The 10213-nt window shown below is 38.4% G+C and overlaps 1 long non-coding RNA gene across 3 annotated transcripts; it reads left to right on the top strand.

The window, feature by feature from the left end:
• The first annotated feature begins 209 nt into the window (after window positions 1–209).
• Window positions 210–8986, top strand: LOC125617255. 3 transcript variants are annotated; one of them, XR_007348189.1, is made up of 5 exons: window positions 210–361; window positions 867–922; window positions 3176–3482; window positions 5145–5282; window positions 6693–8986. It is a non-coding gene; the product is annotated as an uncharacterized LOC125617255 (long non-coding RNA). The 3 variants fall into 3 exon arrangements; XR_007348190.1 differs by lacking the exon at window positions 5145–5282 and having other exon boundaries at window positions 3209–3482; XR_007348188.1 differs by lacking the exon at window positions 5145–5282.
• The last annotated feature ends 1227 nt before the right edge of the window (window positions 8987–10213 follow it).

Genomic DNA, 10213 nt, shown 5'->3' with positions numbered 1-10213 from the left:
GAGGGGGAGAATAAAAAGAAAAGAAAAGAAAGTCTAGTTCTGCTTTGTGTCTCTGTTTTCACTCTCACTGTTCCTGCTGGGCAGCCTGTTTCTCTGGTGTGGGTGGAGGGTGTGTTGGGAAATCAGGTAATCTGCTGGATACATAAGCACACCAAGGTGTGTCTGTTTCTGGGAGATTTCCCTAAAGCTCCTTCTCCAGGAAGCACCCTCACACCTTCAGACCACCCAAGGTCCTCCACTTCCCCTGTGCCAGTTCGGCTGCTTTCCCTCACTTTAGCAGGGAAAACAGCCTCCCTGGTACCATCTTTGTATTGTGGAGCATCACAGTGCTTTGGAAATAATGGTTCCTTGTATTTCTAAGGTATCTATTGCAATCAATGTCTTCTCTTTTTCATTTATTATTCTATTTATTTGAATCTCCTCTCTTGTTATTTAAAAGTGTTCTTAATTTGGTTTACCATTGAAAAAAACTAATTTTCTTCTTCTTTTCCTATTGCTTTTGTATTCTCTATTAGATTTGTTTCTTCTCCAAGCTTTATTATTTCCTTTCTTCTGTTAAAAAGAAAACAAGTGGCGGGGGTGGGGGGGAGCTTGGTTTGTTATTTTGCTCATTCTTTAGGAATAGATTTTCATTGTTTACCTGAGCTCTTTCTTTTGTATTAATTCAGGTATTCATGACCATAAACTTCCCTCCTGATACTGCTTTTATTGTATCCCACAAGTTTTGACAAGTTATATTTTCATTTTTATTGATCTTGAAATATTTTTTTAACATTTTTCAATGCTCTCTTTGATTCAATTGCTATTTGATAGTGAATTGTTTAATTTCTACATATTTGTGAATTTTCTAATTTTCTTCTTTGTAGTTTCATTCCATTGTGGCTGAATGAGATATGACTTTGATCTTCTTCAACGTAAAGAGGTTTGTTATGTGAAATAGCAGGCAACCTATATTAGAGAATGTTCCCTGTGAGTTTGAGAATTGTCATCTGATGTTGATGGGCAGAAAATCTTTTGAGTATCTACCAGGCTCATTTGGTCTACAGTTTTGTTCAAGTCTGCTGTTTCTTAATTGATAGTTTTTGCTGGTATTTGCATCTCTTATTGAAAGTGAGATACTGGAGTGTCCCACTTTTACAGTATTGCCATAAATTTCTGTCTTCAGATCAGTCAGTATTTGTTTTAGGTAGTCTGCTGTCGAGTGCAAACATATTTATAATTGTTGTATCTTCTGGTTCAATGAACTCTTTTATCATTATAGAATGACCTTCTTTGATCTCAGAAACAAAAGCCTAGACTGAAAACCTATTTTATCTGATGTAACTACAGCCACCTCTGCTTTCCTTTCATTACTATTTGCATTAATCTCTCTTTTCACCCATTCACTGTGAGATTCTTTAGGAATAAAGAGATTAATGGCTGTTGCTATTTTCAGGGAGTTCAAAATTCGGTGAGGAAAAAAAGTACTTAGAAGTAATAAAGTTCTGAAGATGAGATGAAAGGTTACAGGAAGGAGAATGGGGACCAAAGGAAAGAGAGGAGTTAGCCGCTTGAAAGTTGGGGAAGCATCCCCCGAGATGCCCCAAGTCACACCTTGATTTCTGCCTGACTAGAAAATAGTAAGCATCTCTGTAAATGGAGGAAACAGATATTTGAATTGTAAGAGTCCTAAATCCACCTAAAGAAGAGGCATCCAAAGTTTCTTGAAAGCAGAAATGATGGGTTAAAAACTGAAAAGCAAACCCAGCACTGCGACCTTCTACAACTATGGTATTCTAGTCATGGTGGACAAGCTGTTTGCAGTGTTCTATAATTCACCAGTAATTTTACATCATCACAGTAATGTGTATGGTAGGTATCCCTTTCCTTGAAGAATGTTTCATCCAAGCAATGAGTCTTTGAGAAAAAAAATAAAGAAAGAAAGAAAAGAGAGAGATTGAAAGTAGACCTATAAGATCCCTAGTACGGCTTCCTCTCCAGTATTATATCCTGCTTCCCAATCAACTTCTGAGGAGTATCCTCAGGACTACAGATTAGAACAATTTAAATTTACAAGCATCTTTAAAATATAATTAAAACTACAATGGCACCCATTTTCTGAGTGAAGTAGGAGAAGTAGTAGACTTCATTGGGTTTTCAGTAATAGGTGCTTATAGGCCATAGTCTTTTTTAAAATATCAGTTATAAAAATTATATAGAAAAAGAGAATGTTATCAATAATATACTGAATGAGTATTTTCTCATTCTTTGGGGATTGCAAGCTGTTCTCACATAAGTTATTTTATTCCATCCTCACTTTGAGAAAGTGCAACATGGTTGTTTGTTACATATGACAGGTGAGCAAATGAACTCAGAAAGGTATAGTAATTAAACACTTAGATCCAGTTAATATGGCAGAATTAAGTCTGAATTGACTCCTTAACCTCTGAAATAGCTAATGCCTAATAATCTTGAATGTAAAATACAAAATTTACTTCAACTATGGAGAAGTCAAAGACTCATAGGGTTGGAATTTTCCTTATCTATTCTCATTGCATAATGCATTACTTAATAGGTGCCTAATGTTTATTTGATGAGTAATAAGTGGGTGAGTATAAAACAGTGAAATTAATAAAAAATGTGTATTCCCCTTTCCTTTCTAACTAGACACATAATAATTCTGTATATGTAGTGGGGGCATTTAAGTAGAATACTAACGCTCCAAAGACTATTCATAATCACTTAGTTGGGAACAAGGTCAGTGTCTAAAATATATTCACACACACAAACACACACACACACATACAGAGGTGGTCTTACATCAATTGCATTGCAATGAAAATCTTTAGTGTGTGAGCACTCACAGCTTTCCTATTCACACGGCACAGAGAAATTGGAATAAGAGACACCTGATAGTAATAAAAGTCTGTATTTAGTACTTGTGTTACTTTGCAGAAACCAGCTATATTCTATAACTGTACTATCCTCATCTGTAAAATGGTGCAATGATATCTATTTTGAAGGGCTTCTGTAGATAATGAAGACAATGTATTAAAAAAATATAAATATATATAATATATTAAATATTAAAAGCACAGTGTTTACTTATAGTAAAAAAAGGTTGGCTTTTATTCTGATACAGATCCTAGAGTTAGCTTTTTCAGGAAAAAAAAAATTAGCCATTCTTTCCTTCTAGAAGCATTTGGAAATAGAATTGCTTGTTATCCAGACTGTGCAGAGCCAACATCCTACTCAAGAGAATCCGAAGTGGGAACTAGAAACATGTGTGCGGCACCAGAAACGATGCCCGTTTTGTGTTGTGACATTGTGCACCAAAAATGAAGCCACACAGTCCTGCTAACTGAGACCATTTGCAGCCACCATCAGTACCAAGTGGAGAGCATTTCTCAGGCAGGAGATGAACAGACGGTGATATTTCTCAACTGCAATCCCGCAGCCGTGAAACTTGGCAAATGCAGCCATCGTTTTCACCCTGAAGAAAAGTAAGTTTTAAGGAAATGGAATACCAGCCGCATGAATCCCCACCAAGAGATGAGGGAGAAGCAGGAAAGGAGAGAGGGCATTGTAGACAGGGCACCTTGTAGACAAAACAGTTGGGTGTCAGCGAGTAGAAATGCAGGGGGTGAGGAGCAAGCTGAAATGCTAGGAAAGTACAGGGGAGCTTCCATACTTCACACAGCTTGATCCCTCCCAAGGAGACCCCTGTCATAAAACCCTTTCTGATGAGTAAGTACATTATGAGAGGCTAGGATTTTCAAAATATTATAAATAACCTTCAGAAAGATGAGGAGGAGAAAACATGAGGATAAAATGATATTCCTTTTTTTTACATTTTTATTGTTGGTTGTTCAAAACATTACATAGTTCTTGATATATCATATTTCACACTTTGATTCAAGTGGGTTATGAACTCCCATTTTTACCCCGTATACAGATTGCAAAATCACATCAGTTACACATCCATTGATTTACATATTGCCATACTAGTGTCTGTTGTATTCTGCTGCCTTTCCTATCCTCTACTATCCCCCCTCCCCTCCCCTGATATTCCTAATAAGTAACAAAAATTAAGCTCAGTGCTTCACAAATATGTTTAATCTTCATCAGGGAGCTTATTTATCTTCATTAACTATTATTTTTTCAACTATAAGAGATGCACAGGAAGTTCTGTTACTTGAACCAAAATCACTCCGCTTAATTTCAGATCTCTGACTTCTGTGTTTTTGTGGTTCTCAAATTTGAAAGCATATCAGAATCAGCAGGGGGCCCTTGTAGGGTTTCTAGTACAGCCTTGAGTGTACCTTCCTCAACCACTCCCAAGTGTGCTGAGGCTACAAGCTCCGCTCTGTGAGAAGCACTTTCCACAACTGGATGCAGAAGACTCTGCAGTTGTAAAGTCTTGTTTTTTCCCAGAATCAATTATTCAAAAGAGGACAGATGAGAATCATGATTGGAATGAATAATCTCAACCAAACCCTGCAGGAAGTCTCATGGATGCTTAGTGAATCTATTTAACAACCCAGGCTAAAATACATGCAACCACTCTATATGATGGAGGAAGGATTCGGGAAGTCAATGCAGGAGGCCTTCAAGGATGGAAAGGGGGCCAGCAGCAGAGGAATTGATGGCAAAAGGTAGAATCTGGAGAGAGGCCAATCCAGTGCTGGGCGCATGCATGCCAGTGAGCTGGAGGGAGCCAAAAGTGCAGGTGTTAACTCTAACCAGGAAACTTGGAAACGTTCCAGCCCCTGGGCAGGAAAGCCAGGATGTGGGAATCAGAATCAAAATCCATTAGAATAAGGGGAGTAGGCTGCTGGTTGGGTCAGGTGGCTGCATGTCTCTTCTGGAACTAGAGTGGCAGGTAGGGAGTATAGATGCGTACCTATCATCTAATCCTCTCCTCCTCACTGCTTCCAGAACCACATTTTTATTTAGCTAGGACTGAACCCAGATCCCACCTCCCAATATAAATCACTAGAGGCAGGGACAGGAGATTGCTCATGTCTAGGAAAATAACAAGTCTACAAGGTGACTTCTAGAAATTATTTTCCTTCAGGACAAAATAGATAGTTACCTGAGTGAAAGACGCAGTTCCTGCCTTAGAACCTACTGTGTAAAGGCTTCATTCACACTTAAATTTGCAGCTGCCTTCTGGTGACGAGCGTGAGGGAGCCCCTGACATGCTGAAGACTGCAGTTCTAGGGGAAGAAGACCATGGGGTATTTGGCCTACTGCCAGAATTCATGCTAGATGGGACCACTCACGCTGCCTTTTGCTGATTGGTTGGTTGTTTTTTTTTTGTTTGTTTGTTTTAAAGAGAGAGAGAGAGTGTGTGTGTGAGAGAGAGAGAAAGAGAGAGAGAGAGAGAGAGAGAGAGAGAATTTTTAATATTTATTTTTTAGTTTTCGGCGGACACAACATCTTTGTTTGTATGTGGTGCTGAGGATCGAACCCAGGCCGCACGCATGCCAGGCGAGCGCGCTACCGCTTGAGCCACATCCCCAGCCCCAAGATACAGTTTTGACTGGAAACAAACTAGATTTAAAGTTTAAATGACTATCAAATGTATCAAAAAAGTACATTCAGCCTACAGCAGCTTGATGGAACAGGCCCCTTTCAAGCTACAAGAAACAATGAAAACCGATGACATACACTCAACTCTGATAGAGCTGAACATCACTTCCCCACTGCCACTCAGCTGAAGGATCATAGGAGAGAGAAGGAAACCATGTGCTTCATTTAAATTATTTCCACTGGGAGTCAAAATCTTTGACCCTTCCACAATTAATACTAATAAGAATAATATCATCTATTACTATAATGTGTACTGAAGTTCACAAAGTGCTTTCTATTATATGATCTTCACACGAAATCGAGATATAAGTACATATATAAAAGCTGAGAGTCCCTTTACACTAAAAACTTACTGAAGATCTCTAAGACATTTCTTTACATAGGCTATGTACATAAATAAGCAGAGCATCACAAAAATGTAAAAATAGTTATTGTCATTTAAAATAACGATAAACCCATGTGAACATATTTTATGAAAATTAGTTTTACCAACAAATATTTACTGAGAAGACTTTCATTGTCTTTCATTTCTTTAATGCTTGACTTCGAAAACTGACATATCCTCATGTCTGCTTTTGTATTCAGTATTTTGCAGAGAGTCTCAATGTAATCCGATGGGGAACTCCACTGTATAGGAATGAGGGACCGAGAGTAAAAATGGCGAATAATGTTAGTGTTAGTGTAAATATAGTTTTTAACTTTGCTTGTAGATCCTCTGAGAGGAACTCAGAGGTACCCCAGGATTCTCAGAAACACATAGTAAGTCTGAGAGCGGGTGAGACCAACCAAGAGAGACCAAATGATATAATGGAGGTTGCACAACTAATTCATCCCTCATGTAGGGTGGGAGCCTGAGTATTTAACATAAAGCCAGAGGGAGTTTCAGGCCTTGTATTACTGTGCTTAATAGAATATGATTCGTACTCCTTACATGATGACTATGCGATCATTAATCAATAGCTAACCCAGAAAACACACACACACACACACAAGCACATACACACACACCTTTGTATTTTTCCTCAGGACAGTCACTGAGGTGGTTTGAGAGTCACCGTGGTTCAGTCAACTGTGGTTTATGTCCTTTTGACATGCATTCGATGGTTTGTGTCTCATAGGTACAATGGAACAGAGGCCAGACCCACAATTTCCTGTGACGCTAAAGACTTTGGTGGACCATGGTGTATGGGAAGGAAGTAGAGCTTGAGAATGAGATTCCAGGAAGAAAAGGGTGATCAGAAACTAAGGAATTGCTCTTGCACCAAATATACAAGTTGCATTTGTATAAAACAGAAGAAGAATATCCCAATGCAGTAAGAATTTAAATCTGAGAAAAAAAAATCTGCCAGAAATGGACCCATCGCATTATGCAAATGATGAAGCAGGAAGCCTCACATTTGTTCTGACCTAGGAAATGGAAGTGTCACTAACCACATCCTTGGGGACCAGAGAGTCGAGATGAGGATGTTTGATTTCTCCTCAGACTTAGACTTGAAAATGATCTTAAGTAAAAATAATAATAATGATTTTATTGAGTCAAGCAAGCTGACAAAAATAATTAATATTCTCTATGAGAATAAATATTCCAATGGCAAGAATAGTCAGAGACAGAGACATTCCCTGGGGATTTTAAGATAAGTAACATGGCCCCTCCAGTCAAAACTAATAATTATTACAAAGTTGCCTGGCAGAAGAGGCCAACTTTGGATCATTGTTTTTGGGAAGAGGGAAGAATATCTCTTAATATTAAGTTAACGAAATTTTTTAAAAAGAGCATTTATAAACCACCTATACATATCAAGATAAGTGATGAATGTTCAACGTATGTGATCTCATTGAAATTTAATAACAGCACAGGGTTCAATATTATTGTCCCCCATTTTGCAGTTGTCAAAAGAATAAGGCTCATGGACTTCACTGGTATTGCTCCATGTCATGCACTTGGTACATGGTATGATCAGGACCAGAAGTTAATCTGTTGGAACTAAATGCACTCTTCAACACAGAGCAGTACAGTGGCATGGCACAGGTACAGATGAGAAGAGATGTGGTTCATTGCAAGGAGGAGCACATAGTCAGGGAAAATTACACACAGATATGCAACAGAAGACACCCCTGAAGAAATGTGCAGGACTGGATCCCAGAGGCCATGGGAATGTTCTCCTGTAGGAATGTTGGTGGTCGTATTTGCATTTTAGAAAGATCTTTCATGTAGAAAGCAACACATTGCCCGAAGATGATTTGTTCAAAGGGAGGGTGGGGGCGTAGCTCACCCCTATTTTTTATGTGAAACTAGAATTCAATGCTTAGGAATGTTCAGAGATTTCAAAAGCAGCAGATTAAAAGTATGTAAATACAAACAAGTGAAAGATTATTCTGATGTTCTATCCCTGTTTCAAACACACCAAAATGGAAAACTGTTCTTCTGACCCAAGGCCCTGATTTATAAATTCATATTTCAATTTTTCATGAATATGGTTAAAGTAGAGATATAAAAAGCTCAAAGAAACTCTCAGCTATTTGTCAGAGCTTTCCCTTTAGATGAGCTCTCCAGGGAGGGGCTTATTCTAATCTGGAATAAAGTTAATGTCCCTGTTGCAAAGGCATACCTACTACACGATGTGCTAACTTTAGCCAGAGCCCTTCATATGACTGAGCTTGGGCATGTAATGCTGACCCACACCTTCTGCAGCTCTGCAGGAAGACACAGCCACAATGGCAGAAGGGAGCAAGATCTCAAGAAGACAGTGGGTGTTCAGAGGAAAAGCGAAGCAAAGAACTTGGTAATAAGACACAGGATCCACCTGAGCTACAGAAGGTACGAACGAAAAAGAGCAAGAAGAATAATATTAAGAAGAATATTCAAGAATCAAAGAAGCCAGCATTTGCAGCTGTGAGGTTGAAGCTCAAAGGCTTATATAAAGACAGATCATATTGGGCAAGAATTACCGAGTGAACTTGTGTGGAGAGTTCCCATGTACTCACATTAGCTCTCCTGAGGAAGGGCGATTTCCAGTCTGCATTGTTGCTATCATTGGGGCAGATCTGAACTGAAATAAAATAGCTGAGGTATACATGTGATTTATAAAGGAAGGCCACCTTTGACACTAAGTGTTAGTTTGATTGCAGTCAGCTTTGCATAGAAAGCAGAACACAAAGGCTCACAATCCCAGAACTGGACTATTTCCTTCTCATATGGATCTTTTTGCCTGTCATGTGTGAGAGACTGTGAAAAAAATAACCTAATAGCAAAGAGTGTACCTCACACCTAGATCTTGGTTTCTAATTCTGTTCTCTAAAAACAGGAAACATATCCAGAGAGAAAGGACTGATTCTGAGACTGGGTCAGAAAACATATAAAATGAGCCTGGAGAATGTTGTAAGTGCCAGGAAGTCAGGAGGAGAAGAGAGGGAGAGTGTGGGGGGCGGGGAGAAGAAAGAAGAGGAGGAGAAGGAAGGGGAGGAGGAGGAGGAGGGGAGGAGGGAAAGAAAGGAAGGAAGAACATAAAACAAAATACCATATTGGTGAGGTATGAGAGTATGTCCCAGGGACACAGAAATTAACTGAAAGAGCTCCTAATTACCAAAACAAGAACAATCTAAGAACAAAATGACCTAACATTCAATTATAACTCAAAGTATAAAATAAGCATGCATGATATTTTACTAAAAATCATAAAATATTAAATGAATAAATAAATAGGGAGGCGAGACAAACCTGTCACACAGAAAAGACGCCACATGGCTCTGTAAATGCTCTGCCCTCAAGAACAGAGGCGAAACTTCTTGCTTCTTCAGTGTGGGTTGGGCCACATGGTGTCCTCCAAGTGAACACACTTCAAAAAGAGGGAAATAGAGAAAAGAAAGATTCACAGTGAAGAAACCTGACAAAGGCCATGTTGTCAGTAGTCACTTTAATGCCATGTGAGGCAAATACTTCACCTCTGTGTTCTTCCTCCTAAAAACCCAGAGTTCCACTCAAATCAGGAGAAAAAAATAGACAGATCCAAATACAGTGATATTCTAAAATTATCTAAGTAGTATTCCTTAAAACTATTAAATCTGTCAAACCCAAGCAAAGTGTGAGAAAACTGATGCAACTCAAGAGGAACTTAAGAGACATGATGAAAATGTATACTGGTGTCCTAGGTGAGACCCTTTAACAAAAATAAGGGTATTATGTGAAAACGAAGGCAATCCAAATAAAATATGGACATTAGGTAACAGTAACAGATCAATATTGATTGGTTCATAGTGACAAATGTACCACATAAATATAAGATATTAATAACTGGAGGAAACATTCTTGCCATTTTTTCTATAAATCTGAAACTGCCCTGAAATTAGTATCTATTTAAAAAAAAATAAATTAATTTCATTCACACAAATTTCCCATGTCTATTTTCCTTTTTCTCTCTACCTCAGTGTTCGCCATATGCACATAGAGGCCTGGTGGAGATATAGCTGTAAAGGAAGTACAGTGTGTTGCAAATCTCTTGCAACTTAATTCCATAGCAATTAAAATTCATCCAAAACATATTGCATGTTTAATGTGAATTCAGGGTAAAGAACCAAATTATAAAATAATACAGAAATAATTCATTTGAAAAAAAATAGGTAATATGGCGTGGCCTTTGTC

Source organism: Marmota marmota, unplaced genomic scaffold, assembly GCF_001458135.2.
Source record: "Marmota marmota marmota unplaced genomic scaffold, marMar, whole genome shotgun sequence".
Lineage (NCBI taxonomy): Eukaryota > Metazoa > Chordata > Mammalia > Rodentia > Sciuridae > Marmota > Marmota marmota.
Note: the sequence above shows the minus strand (reverse complement) of the source record. Positions and strands in the feature narration are given on the sequence as shown.